At 45.7% G+C, this 12,420-nt stretch overlaps 1 protein-coding gene and 1 pseudogene across 1 annotated transcript in view; both read left to right on the forward strand.

The window, feature by feature from the left end:
• The window catches only part of Tspan9 (tetraspanin 9), a 186,870-nt gene that overhangs the window by 8,419 nt on the left and 166,031 nt on the right, over window positions 1-12,420 (forward strand). The gene's annotated exons all lie outside the window — the stretch shown is intronic.
• On the forward strand, window positions 7,021-10,429 carry LOC134473462 (large ribosomal subunit protein uL22-like; annotated as a pseudogene).

Consider the following 12,420-nt stretch of genomic DNA (forward strand, 5'->3'; position numbering starts at 1 on the left):
CAGCAAACCCTGCCCCATGTGTCCCAAGCCTCAAAGGAGGGCTGTAGGAGCAGGGTGACTGATTTGGAGTGGATGTGTGTTTCTGGGTATGTAACCATGCAGAGTGACATGTTTTGTCTTGGAGAAAATGAGGTAGAGGTCTGGGCCTGTAATTTTCCACATGTCTTAGTCCTGGGAGATTCTGTACAGCTTTGTTTAAAAACTGAATGTGTAGATTACAGGGGCTGGAGTGAGGAAGAGCTGTTGTTGGGTCCCCCAGGAAGGCAATTAGGTTTGAAGCCAGAGTGTAGATCTGTATGACCATTATATATGTATGTATGTATGGATGGATGGATGTAGCATGGGATCCCGAGGGTGGGGGCAGAGTACTTACAGCACCGATGCAGCATGAGTCACTCTAAATAGCAGCTGTTTTCACTGGCTCCCTCTGGCTTGTTGCTGAGGATGGGTGGAAGCAAAGAAGAAGCTCCAGGTGGTTGGGAGCCTCATTCCCATCCAGGTTTGTGAAACAGAGAGGGAGGTGGGTGGGAACTGCCTGTTCAGGTTCTGCTTCTTTCACAGTTACACAAAAGGACAGGGAGGGTGGTGGCCTGCTGCCTGCATCTAGAAGGAGCAGACAATGTCCATGCTTAGTGGACTGCTCTCTGGTCATCTGTAGATGAACTTTGGGAGATGTGCAGGGCTGGGGGGAGAGCGAGGTTTTGGGGAGGGAACAGAAGGTTCTCAGTGGTTGCAGGGTGGGATGGAAAGCATTGGTGGGCACAACCTGGGTGAAAAGATAAGGGCATGGCTGGCTGAGAGGGATCTTTTACTTTGGAGCACCTGGGAGGCCACTCAGAGCAGCTCAGGGTTAGGAACACGGGATGAGGATAAAATGAATGTTTTAAGATGCACTGGTTTATAGAAAAAATCTAGGTGGATTCTTTTAAAAGCATCTTTTTCTGTTACTAAAAAGTCATTATATTTAAACATTACATAAATTGTGGGAAAAACCTGCCATTATCTGACTTTCAGAGATAATTACCACTACTGCTTTGGTTTATAGTCTTTCTAGATATTTTTATGATACACTAGCATCCAGCTGACCACGTACTCATCTTCTCAGAGTCCACAGACAGAATTGTATTAAACTTAACTGTCTGGCTACTTTTTTAGCCATCTTTCCACATTATTAGTGACTTCATGCTTTTCAGTAGCCACATAGACTTGTGGAATGGGTTTTGTGTCAATGATCTGTATAGTGCAAGAGGTCATCCAAAATTCAGAGGATTAATATAACACTGCTTCATTTGCTCACTGTTCTTTGGATTGGCCATTCAGGCTGGGCTAAGCTGGTCATTAATACAGGGACAGCTAGTTGGTTGCTTTGCAGGGCCTGATAGTCCAAAAGAACCTGGTTTATACATCTGTTGGTTAGTGCCAGATCTTTTCCTTGACATGGTTCTCATTGTCAAGGAAACTAACCTTTCAGGTGAAAACACAATTTGCAAGACCTGAAGTCTGGGCCCTGAAGCTCTTAAGCCCTTTCCCTCCTCAAAAGCAAAAGCAAAAACAAAACAAAAAACCCCAAAACAACTTAGAATCCAATTGCTGTTGGTGAAACAAGTCAGAGGACCTTTGGAGCTCCAGGAAGGAGAGTCCCAGCCTTTGGATGTACAGCCCCTTTCTTGTGTCCAGAAGGAGGACTAGAATCTACAGGAAAGACCCTGCAGATCTTTGGCCCCTCCTCAGTCGACTGTGTGCACCAAAGAGGTCAACAAGGAATGCCAGCAAGGACAGGACACCTGATTTTCATGTTGGGTTGTGGTTTTAGGGTTGTGCTGCTTTAGGGAGAGTTGTGTGCTGTGAGAGGGGCCAGTGATGCAGAGATTTGGGCTTTGCAATAGCCAGGGTCTTAGCTCTAGAGCTATGGGAGTCAAATCTCCTGCCCCTTGAGAGCTGCCTAGAGCTTGGCTTCTCCATAGTCTCTGCCGATTTTCATGGCATCTCTGAAAAAGGAGTCAGAGAGTGTCAGACTTTTAAAGTCATGTGGGCACTCTAAGTCCAGGCTCTGCTGGGATTTTCCTTCTTACATTTGCCCACCAGATACCACACCTCCTTTGCTCCTTCAAACTCAGGTGTGAAGTGAGAGGTCCTGGGTCTGTGTGATTTTCAGATTTCATGTTTCCTTCTGAAGCAACTTGCAATGGACTCAACATTGTGACTTCCCCCAAGGTGTTTATTTTTCAGTTCTTTCATCAGCCGGGGGCTCTTCCCTTCTCTTGAAATGTCACCAGTGATTGGGAGGTGGAGGGAGAGTGAGCAGTGGGGCATTAATGATCCTTGAGTTCTCCCACCTCTGGCCAGTCATCACACTCTTCTCTCCCTGAGCACCTGCTAGCTTAATGGGAGATGTTTCCAAGCACAGCAGTGTGCTGCCTTGCCTGTCATCCACCTATGGTGTGTGCATTCATCAAATAAGGACAAAGGCAGAATGGACATTTGCTAGAAAACTCTTGCTAGTTTATTTTCTGCCTGTTCCTGCGCAGCATCTTTTGGAAAAGAAATGTTTTGTGGCTGGAAGGTTCACTGTGAAAAATCTACACCCTGTGGCACAGTCTTCTCACCCCCACCCTTTCCTGTTCCTTGGTCCTGCTGTGGGGGCCTTTAGCAAGGGGACTTGGTGAAAACAAGGGACCAGACGGAGTGTCACATGACACTGCAGCTGGGAATTCCTGTTATGTCTGTGTGGCTCAGGGTTGCCAGCACTGTGCCCTTGTTGCAGGGCTAGTGATATCTGATCAATTTACAGCCTTAGTCGTTACCATTGCTGAGTGCTAATGGAAACATGCAGGGCTGACTCTGCAAACTTTTGAGCAATCTGGCATCCTAGGTAAGACCAGAAATCTCAGCATCTCCTTTTGACCAAGCAGTTGGAAAACCTAGATGACGTTTTTCAGTGCACTCTGATGGAGAGTGTGCTTATTAGTGGCAGATAATAAGTCCATGCTCCATGAGGCCCTCTCTGATTCTTGTGTTATTTTTTTGCTTTTGTTTTTATTTTTGCTTGTGTGTCTGCCTCTCCATTGTTGCTGTTCTCCATGCTGTAAGAATAGATCAAACTTTTTAAGTTTCATTGTCTGCCTTAAAAAAAAAATAGATCAAACTTCAAGTTGTCAATTAATCAGCAAGTAATTATTGAACACTTTGATTCTTCAAGATGTGAACTAGGTGCTGTGTACAGTAAGACTGCTTCAGCCAAGCACAGAGTTAGTTAGGTAGGTCCTCAGCCCTTCTTGTGTGTGGCTATGGACAATTTTTCTGCTTAATCTAGGTTTTTAATCACTGCCCTACTCTCCCCACTTCTCAGGTCCAGCTCCACAGCTTCCTGTAACTTAAGAATGAGCTCCAAAGATTGTAAGCCAAGTAGGCAAGGATAAGGTTGTTACAGGTACAGTTAGAGTTTTGTAGAACCCAAAACAGACACCTACCTAGATCCAGCTAGGAAGTCTCACTGCTTCATACCTAATTGGACATTAAAAATTGATGGGACCCTGTTCTATAATTCACATTGCCCAGTGCTTACCCAAGTCCCTTGTGGTTGTTTAACAGATTTGAATGTCTCTGTGAGGACAGTAAAATGGCGCTGACTCTTAGAGTGACAGTGACAGTGACAGCTCTGCAAGGCATTCAGGGGTGAGGTCTAAAAGGGGGTTAAGGCAACCAGACTCCCAGCTTCTTTCTCTGCTTGTCCAGAATTGTGCCCAAAGGAGTAGTCCCAATCTTTTTCTTCTGCGGAATTCCAGCAGAGTGAAGACTCCAGGAACCCTTTTTCCCTTCTCTGCTGCTAGTTATACCAGGAAAAGTTCATGGCCTGCACAGGGCAGTGGTGCCACTTTACAGGAACAGCTCAAGGTGGTGCTGTGTTTGGCTGCTGGTGGTTTTAAACCAAAGGTTTTAATGTGATCTTGATCCACATGAGGCACTAAAGCTGAGGTTCTGCCACACTGTGAACCTAGCAACAAGGGCTGGTTTTCTGGCCCGTTTTTCTGAGACCTGTAGCCATCCCCATTTCCCACTCTGCAGAATGCCAAACAGGGCCAACTTTACAGCCTAGGACTTTGCCATGCTCATTGGCAGTCTCTGATGGGCAGGAATATTTCTTTCTCTTAAAGCCAAAACACAGGGGCCTTGCACGTGCTAAGTAAGCACTCTACCACTAAGCTGTGTCCCCAGCCCCTATAATTTTATTTTTAATTAGCACATACTAGTTGTGCATATTAGAACTGTGTAACATTGTAATGTATGTATACAGTGTGTAATGATCAGATGAGGGAAATGTACGTTTATCACCTCAGACATTTATCATTTCTTTGTGTTTGGAATATTTAGAAACGTGTCTTCTAGCTATCTGAAATACTCAGTTAGCTGGGTGTGGTGGCTCGTACCTGTAATCCAGCACTAGGGAAGCAGAGGCAGGTGGATTGCTGTGAGTTTGAGGCCACCCTGAAAAATACAGAAAGACCCTATGAAAAAGCACAAAAAACCCCTTACAGAAACAGATGTCCACCATAGTTATGCTGTTATGTTTTAGAACGTTAGAATTTATCCCTCCTTCCACCTCCCCCTTGGTCCCTGCTGATCCTCTCTACGAGCTCTGATAACCACTATTCTGTTCTCTACTCTTCAGTTACCATGTATGAGTAAGGGGACAGGAGTATTTGTAACATCTCACCTACATCTTTGTTGCACGTAGTCTTATTGAACATGGGCTCTGTTCTTTCTGGAGAGCAGGGGCCCTGCCTTTCCCTTCTTTGGTGGTTTTCCTGTTTTCTCATTGCCTAGCACCCGATAGACAGTGTTTTTCTTTTTTGGTGCTGGGAATGCAGCCCAGAGCTTTGTTCATGCTATGAATATGTTGTACCACTGAGGCTACATCTCTGCATACCAGGTCCCCCACCATTTTTCCCCCCTCAGTACTGGGGATTGCATCCAGGGGTGTTCTACTACTGAGTTACATTCCTTGGTCCTTTTTCATTTGGAGATAGGGTTTGTTAAGTTGCGGGTGGGACTTGAACTTGTGATCCTCCTGCCTCAGCTTCTTTCAGTGCTGAGATTCTAGGCATATGCCACTGTGCCCAGACCCTCATACTTTTTTAATAAGTCCTACACTTACTATGTCCAAAGAAGCATGCCCTGCTCTCATCTGTTTCCCTGAGACAAGAGAATGCTTGCTTGAATGTCTCTGAGGTAGGCAGGAAGCTCCCTATGAAAGTGTCCACTGTTCTGGGAGACCAGAGTTAGGCTATCTCTCGTAGAGGAGATAGGAAGTTCAGGGAAGAAAAGGCCACTACCGGAAGTCTCACATTTGGAGAAACTGAGGCCACTTTCCCAAGGGGCCCTGGGAGCAGAGCTTCCCAAGGAGCAGAGGTGGCTTAACTCAGGCTTCTAGATCCTGAGCTGTGTTCTCTCTCCTCACTCATACGTAGGCCTGCTACCTGCTTCCTCAGTTCCCATAGAGGCACCTCAGGGCTGGTGGCTTTCTGTGTGCAGGGGACTTGATGGAGCCTGTGGAAAACATGTGCCTCAAATGACCAAATCCTTGAGGACTTGAGGGAGGCACGTGTGGGTTTATTTTGAGTTTAGATGGCCGGGCTCAGATCTCTGGCATTCCTGGTCTCTGGCCTCTCAGAATTGACCAAAATGGAAGGACGATAAAAATCGAGGCTCCAGGAATAGCCCAGGAATCTGCTCATTCTTAACCTTTGGAAGAGATGTCGCCCAGTTTAGAGCCCCATGGACCTGGGGATAAGGATGGGTGAGTGGTGGGGCAGGAAGAGAGAAGGAAAGTTAAAGACCACTCCTCTTCCTCTCTTGTGCCTGCTGGGAGGAGGGGTGACAAGCACAGGCCCTGGCTCAGGACCAATCTGATAAGAGCAGGATTTGGATTTCAGAGGAATGTGGGGTCCCCGTCCTGCTTCTTAGGGAGCTGCCTGGTAATCATTCTTCATGGAGTTGGCAGGCCGTCTCTGAGTCTCTCAACTGTCCTTCCTTTTTCCGTGTCCTCCTCAGTAGGACTGACTAGAGGCAGCTCTGGCCTCATCCTCAGGGAAGGCTTATCTCGTCCTCTGTCCCCCAGAATCAGCTGGAGTATCACTGCTTGCTCTGTGCACATGAAGGGGACAGTCCTGAGCACCTACACACTCCGTGGTGGTTAGAGCACAGTGATGCTGGGCAGCTGTGTCTGTTCTTAAGTTTACATGGAGACAATCATGTTGACACACTCAGATGCCCACCTGGCACCGTGCAGAGCAGCATGGGGTACTAGACCACAGAGGAACTATAATGGCAGGTTAGGTCAGTGGGAAGAGCAGCCTACTGGATGTCAGGACCCCAGGGCCTTGGGCAAGTGCTGTTGTTTCTCTGGGCCGTAGGTAGGTTCATCTGTTATAGGAGCGGTTTAATCTTTGGGGTTCTTTCTGATTTGAGACAGACCTTCTCTGACAGGAAGATGTTTCTGTGGCCTTTGTCCATTGCACATAGTGTCTGTCCTTGGACCCCTTTTCACTTGAGTTGTCTTGTGGTTGAGGACAGAGTGTGTTTATGCTGACAATCACTCCAATCCTCCTTGTTCTTTCCCACTTAGAGCTACTGTGTCCCTGTTTTTGTCATGTCAAATGATTTTGACTGTCCCTCCCTCACTCTCCCTGCAGGCTGTCATATTTCGTTGTTGTGTCATTTGTCTTGCTTGTGGTTCTCCTAACTGCATTGTGTATGTTTGTGTGTTCATGTGTTCACATGCACCCATGCATGCATTTTAACAGAATCTTGTTATATATTGCTCAGGCTGGCCTTGAACTTCTGGGCTCAAGTGACCCTTTTACCTCAGTCTCTGAAGTAGCTGGGACTACCAGCACACGCTACCATGCCCAGATCCATTGTTTTATCTCTTGCCTGCTTAGGTTTAGCACATTGAAAATTCTAGTTGTTTAAACGAGTTATACACTTATAAACAAATATGTATAGCTAGTGGTTCTTTCTTTTTTAAAAATAATTTATTTTTAATTAATTAATTAATTATTTTTGAGACAGGGTCTTGCTATGTACTTCAGGCTGGTCTTGAACTCATTGTGTAGCCAGGTCGTTTTTGAGTATATTCTGCTGATTGGTTTTTCTTCTAGTTATAGACTGTTTTTCTGCTTCTTTGAATGCCTGCTAATTTTTGATTTGATGCTGGTCATTGTGAATTTAATGTTGATGGATGCTTGGTTTTGTTTTATTTCTTTAAATAGTATTGGATTTTATTCTGGTATGTATTTAAATTACATGGGATCAGTTTCACACATTTGAGGTTTGCTTTTTAAGGGTAGATCCAGAGCAACCTTAGAGTCTAGGGCTAATTTAGCCTCACTGCTAACGCAACACTCTTCTGCAGGCTTATTGAGTGCCCTGTGTGTTATGAGCTCTCTCCATTCTTGTAAGGGGAATGTGAACTCCTTCCGGGCTATGAGCTTTCTACAGATGTTTTGGCTTATTGCTTTACAGTGGTTCTTTTCTGTCTTGTGGAGTTTCCCCCACAAGTGTGCAGATCAGCCAGACATTCCAGGGGACTCCTCTGCGAATCTCTGTGCATTCTTGCTATACAGGGTTCTCTTCCCTGACAGTTTTCCTTAAAAATGCTGTATATGCTCTCATTGCTGTCTTCTCAACTTTGTGAGACTGCTGGACTCTGTTTGATTTCTTCATCTTAAAGCTGCACAACCTGTCCATTGGCATTCACACAGCTTACCTCTGCTGTTTTCTCTCTCAGGAATCACAATGCCATACTGCCTGTGGTCAGTGTCTGAAGATGCTTCATGCATTCTGTGCAGTCCCTTGGTTGTTTAAGGGGGGATGGCAAGCCCAGACCCTGTGACTTCACTATGGTGCCATCGGGAATGCTGCATTGTTCTCGGGCTCCCCTCAGGCATCATCAGTCTCTGGAGTTAATCCCTCTACACTAGGGTAATGTTTCTGCTAAGAACTCCTACAAGACCCCAGTAGCAACATGTTCTTTTCCTTGTAATTTTGTCTGGCTTTGTTTTTGTCTCTCCAAGTCGACTGTCCCTTTATCACAGTGATGAGATGGCACTTTTCTCAGTATTTTTTATACTTGTAGCAATACCTGGCAGCTACTGTTTGTTCTTTGAATAATTAAATGAGTATAAATGAAAGGATATATAAGCTAATCATGCTATGTGGTTGCTAAGTTTTTTTTTTTCCCCCCATTGCCAGTGCTGGGGATGAAGTCCAGGGCCTCATATAAGTTAGTGGAGTGTTCTATCACTGAGCCACAGTCTCAGCTTGCTAAGAAGATTATCATCCTGGATATAGATCTGAGCTCATGAGAGTTCAGACAATATCTGCAGCCTTGAGTTTTTTAAATTCCCTTGGGAACATCAGCAACTATGAATACACCTAAGAGTAAGAGTATTCACAGAGTCTCTGGGAGGGGCCACCTGTAGTATATGGGATGGAAGTGTTTTGTTTGGAAACTTTTTGTGGTGTGCTGTGGGAGGGGCATAATCAGGATTGCCTGCCATATGTAAGATTCAATCCCAAACCTGGGATCCATGGGTGAAGGGCTTTAGGGATCTAACTTTGTCTGGTTCTTTCTACATTAGGAGTCTCCCAGCAGAGTGGGTGGTGTAGGGATGGGTGAGCGCCCTACTGCTGCTGTGATTTAAGCCTGAACCCTTGACTGTTGTGAGGGTTCTGTGTTTGGGATAATAAGAGCGGGTGCAAGGCTGATCCCTGTGTCAGTGCCTAATCCCGTCATCTTCATTGTCTGGGCACTAATGCCTTTGAAACAGAGATGACTGGCTCTTTTGTGGCCTCTCTTTCCTGCCTTTCCCCACAGTAGCCCAGCAGTCCTGCCCTAGCATTGCAGTGCTCCTGAATATCACTCAAGCAGAGTTGTTTCTCCTGGTCTTGGGTCTCTTGCTCTGGGCCTTCAAGGGCTGGAAACTTGAAAGCTGCTGTGTCTCTAGGCCAAAGACTGCATTGCACAGTATGGGTCACGTGAATGGTGGTGCTAGTAGGGGTCTTGGGAGATTTGAGGCACCTGCCCTTTCCTGTTTTTAAGACAGTTACAAGAAGCTGCAAATCAGCTCTCACCCCAGGCAGGATGGGTGGGTATGCAGCTCAGAGGCAGGAGGAGGAGCATCATGGGCCCCGCTCTCCAAGGGTCATAAGCTGAGGAACCATTTCAGCAGGGCATAGTCTTGTGTTTCTTGGAGCAGTTGCCCACCTTCTCTGTGGAAGGGGCCTTTGTTGGTTAACTTTTCTTTCCTGGTTATCTGCTGGGGAAATTGGTGATACCTGTCTTACTCTCATTGTTTCTGCAGCATTCAGTTGGGCCCAGGGCAAGAGTCATAGCTGACTGGGTTCTGGGGTGAGGGCTGTATAGAAAGCAGTCTTGAGGTAACAGAACTGCCAGGCAATGAGAATGAGTGCCTGGCAGTACCACATGGGGCCTGAACTCCTGGCAGCCTCTCCTCTTGGCCTCTGCTCCTCATTCCTTCTGTGTGGCCTAGCCAGTCAAGGCCATGACTGTGGGAGGATGCTTGTCTAAGGGTTCAGAAAATCTGTTAATCTTGACCATAAGACAAGTTCAGCATAAGCAAAGTCTCAGTTTCTTTCTCTGTGGAATGGGAAACAGATAGCTCTGCAGGGCAATGATAGGGAGGGCCTCTTGGCAGGATTTCTGCAGAGTTAAGAGCTCCTGGCTTCAGAGAAGCAGGCACTGTCTTAAGACTGGACTTGGCAGGAACTACAACTCTTCTTCTTCCTGTAAGCGGCCTGAGGTGACCTGTGAAAATGGTTCGCTACTCTCTTGACCCAGAAAACCCCACAAAATCATGCAAATCAAGGGGTTCAAATCTTCATGTTCACTTTAAGAACACCCATGAAACTGCCCAGGCCATCAAGGGTATGCATATCCACAAGGCCACCAAGTATCTGAAGGATGTCACATTAAAGAAGCAATGTGTGTCATTCTGGCATTACAGTGGTGGAGTTGGTAGGTGCAACAATGCCCAGGCCAAACAATGGGGCTGGACCCAGTGTGGGTAGCCCAAAAAGAGTGCTGAATTTTTGCTGCACATGCTTAAAAATGCAGAGAGTAATGCTGAACTTAAGGGTTTAGATGTAGATTCTCTGGTCATTGAACATATCCAGGTGAACAAAGCACCCAAGATGCACCACCATACTTACAGAGCTCATGGCCGTATTAACCCATACATGAGCTCCCCCTGCCACATTGAGATGATCCTTACTGAAAAGGAACAAATTGTTCCTAAACCAGAGGAAGAAGTTGCACAGAAGAAAAAAATATCTTAGAAGAAACAAAAACTTATGGCATGGGAATAAATTATGCATAAAATAAATGCAAATAAAAGTAAAAAAAAGATTGTGGATTTGGTGTCCTTTCTTAACAAAACTCTTAACTCTTTGTGGGTGAGAGTCCTCTCTCCACCGGAGGTGAAGACTGCATTATTTGGGGGCTGGTGTTTCTAGAGGGCTGGAGCCTGAATGCATAAGGACCCTCAGTGTCTGCTCTGTTGGAAAGGAGAAAGGGTGTTACTGTCTGTGTCCACTACTGCATGTCCAGTGAATAGAAGGGCATTGGGCACAAAGCAGTCACATGAGTGAATAAGTCCTAAAGAAGGTAGTCTCAGTACCTAGGTGTCTGGGGTGATGTCCCACTTCACCTGTCTACCTTTACTGGTGAGGAAGGGGAGTTTATCTGTGAAGTGTGTCTGAGGCCACAGAGTAAGGAGTAATCTTAGGATCTAAGTGTTCTGCCTCCTAGTTTCCAGGTTGTTCCATGCAGTGGGAGTGGCAGTAATAAGCACAATGATGCCAATAATGATGGCGCACTTTCTGTTGTGATCTGCTGTGTTTTGACTGCTACTGCTACTACTACTACTACTACTACTTTTTATTTTTGTAGTGCTGGGAGTCAAGCCCAGAGCCTGTGTATGCTAGGCAGTGCTCTACCACTGAGGACAGCTAGTCCTTAACCTACTTTCAGAGATGTATGCACTGGACAGAGCTCTCCTGAAGGTGCTCCTCATTCCCCTTGGCTGTCTTCACCAGTTTCTTGGTGTCTGCCGCAGGGATTACTTGCCTTTGAGGCAACTGTAGTGAAAATGCAGTTGTCCTCCCTATCCCTGGGAGATTGGTTCCAAGGCCCCCAAACCCTATTCCAAGATACCAAACTCTGCCACTGTTTAAGTTGCTTAATGTAACCTACACAATCCTCCTGTATGCTTTAAATAGTTTCTAGGTTTCTTATATTAATTACTGCATTGTAAATGCTGCATAAGCAGCTGTTATGCTAGAAGAAAAGTTTGTACAAGTAAGTACAGAGAAGCTTTCCCCCCATATACTCTTTTTTTTGGTACTGGAGATTGAACTCATGACCTCATGCTTGCCAGGCAGGTGCTTGTGCCACTGACTTAAATGTCTGGCCTTTCCCCATATACTTTTTCTTTCTTTCTTTCTTTCTTTTTTTTTTTTTTTTTGTATTTTTTTATTTTTACCGGTACCAGGGATCGAACTCACGACCACATGCTTGCAAGGCAGGCGCTTATGCCGCTGAGCTAAATCCCCAGCCCCTCTCCATATACTTTTGATTGTGATTGGCTGAGTCCTTGGATGTGAAACCATAGATATGGAGGGCTGTAAGTCAGTATTGTCATCCTTATCCATGATTGCTGTTTTAGATCAGTTAGTATTGATGTCTTTTTACTCGTTATCTTTCAATTTTCTTCATGGCTGTTTGTATGGGGTCTGTTCACTAATGTTTTGTCAAACATTTATTAGCACTTATGGTGCCTGAGGCTCCAGGGCTTCAGTAGTGGATATGACTTGTGTCTATTTAAGATGTCAGCCCAGACTGTGTTACTTCTTCGAGGCAAGAACTGTCTCTGTGGAGCTCTCTATTTACTCTCTTAGCACTCACTTAGCCCCAGCCTAAGATTGAAAGTTGGGGCCTATGGGGTATTGTTAGGAGAAAGTTTCATAGTTTGATGTTTTTGTCGGGTTCCTTACCATGCCAAGCACCAAAGCATTTCCTTAGATGTCATCTTAGCCCTGCTGGCTCTTGACAGACCTTGAGAAGTTGCCAGGATGAAGGCTGTTTTTGTCATGGGAGGCTACTGAGCCTTAAAGGATTGACCACTCATGAATGGGAGAGTGGAGCTTAGGACTGTGTTTCCTATCCCAGTTTGTGCTCAGTTTAGTCCAAGTGTCCAAGGACTTATTCATTCCACACAGGTCTGAGTGTGAGGGCCTCCCATAAGCCAGGCTCTGGGGGTGCAGGAATGCAGAAACCCCCAACTTTGGGAACTTAAGTTTTGATAAAGAGAAAAACAGTAAGCAATTAAAATCTATAGT

Source organism: Cavia porcellus, unplaced genomic scaffold (assembly GCF_034190915.1).
Source record: "Cavia porcellus strain 051 isolate PalLab524CR breed Dunkin Hartley unplaced genomic scaffold, mCavPor4.1 scaffold_27, whole genome shotgun sequence".
NCBI classification, from domain to species: Eukaryota; Metazoa; Chordata; class Mammalia; order Rodentia; family Caviidae; genus Cavia; species Cavia porcellus.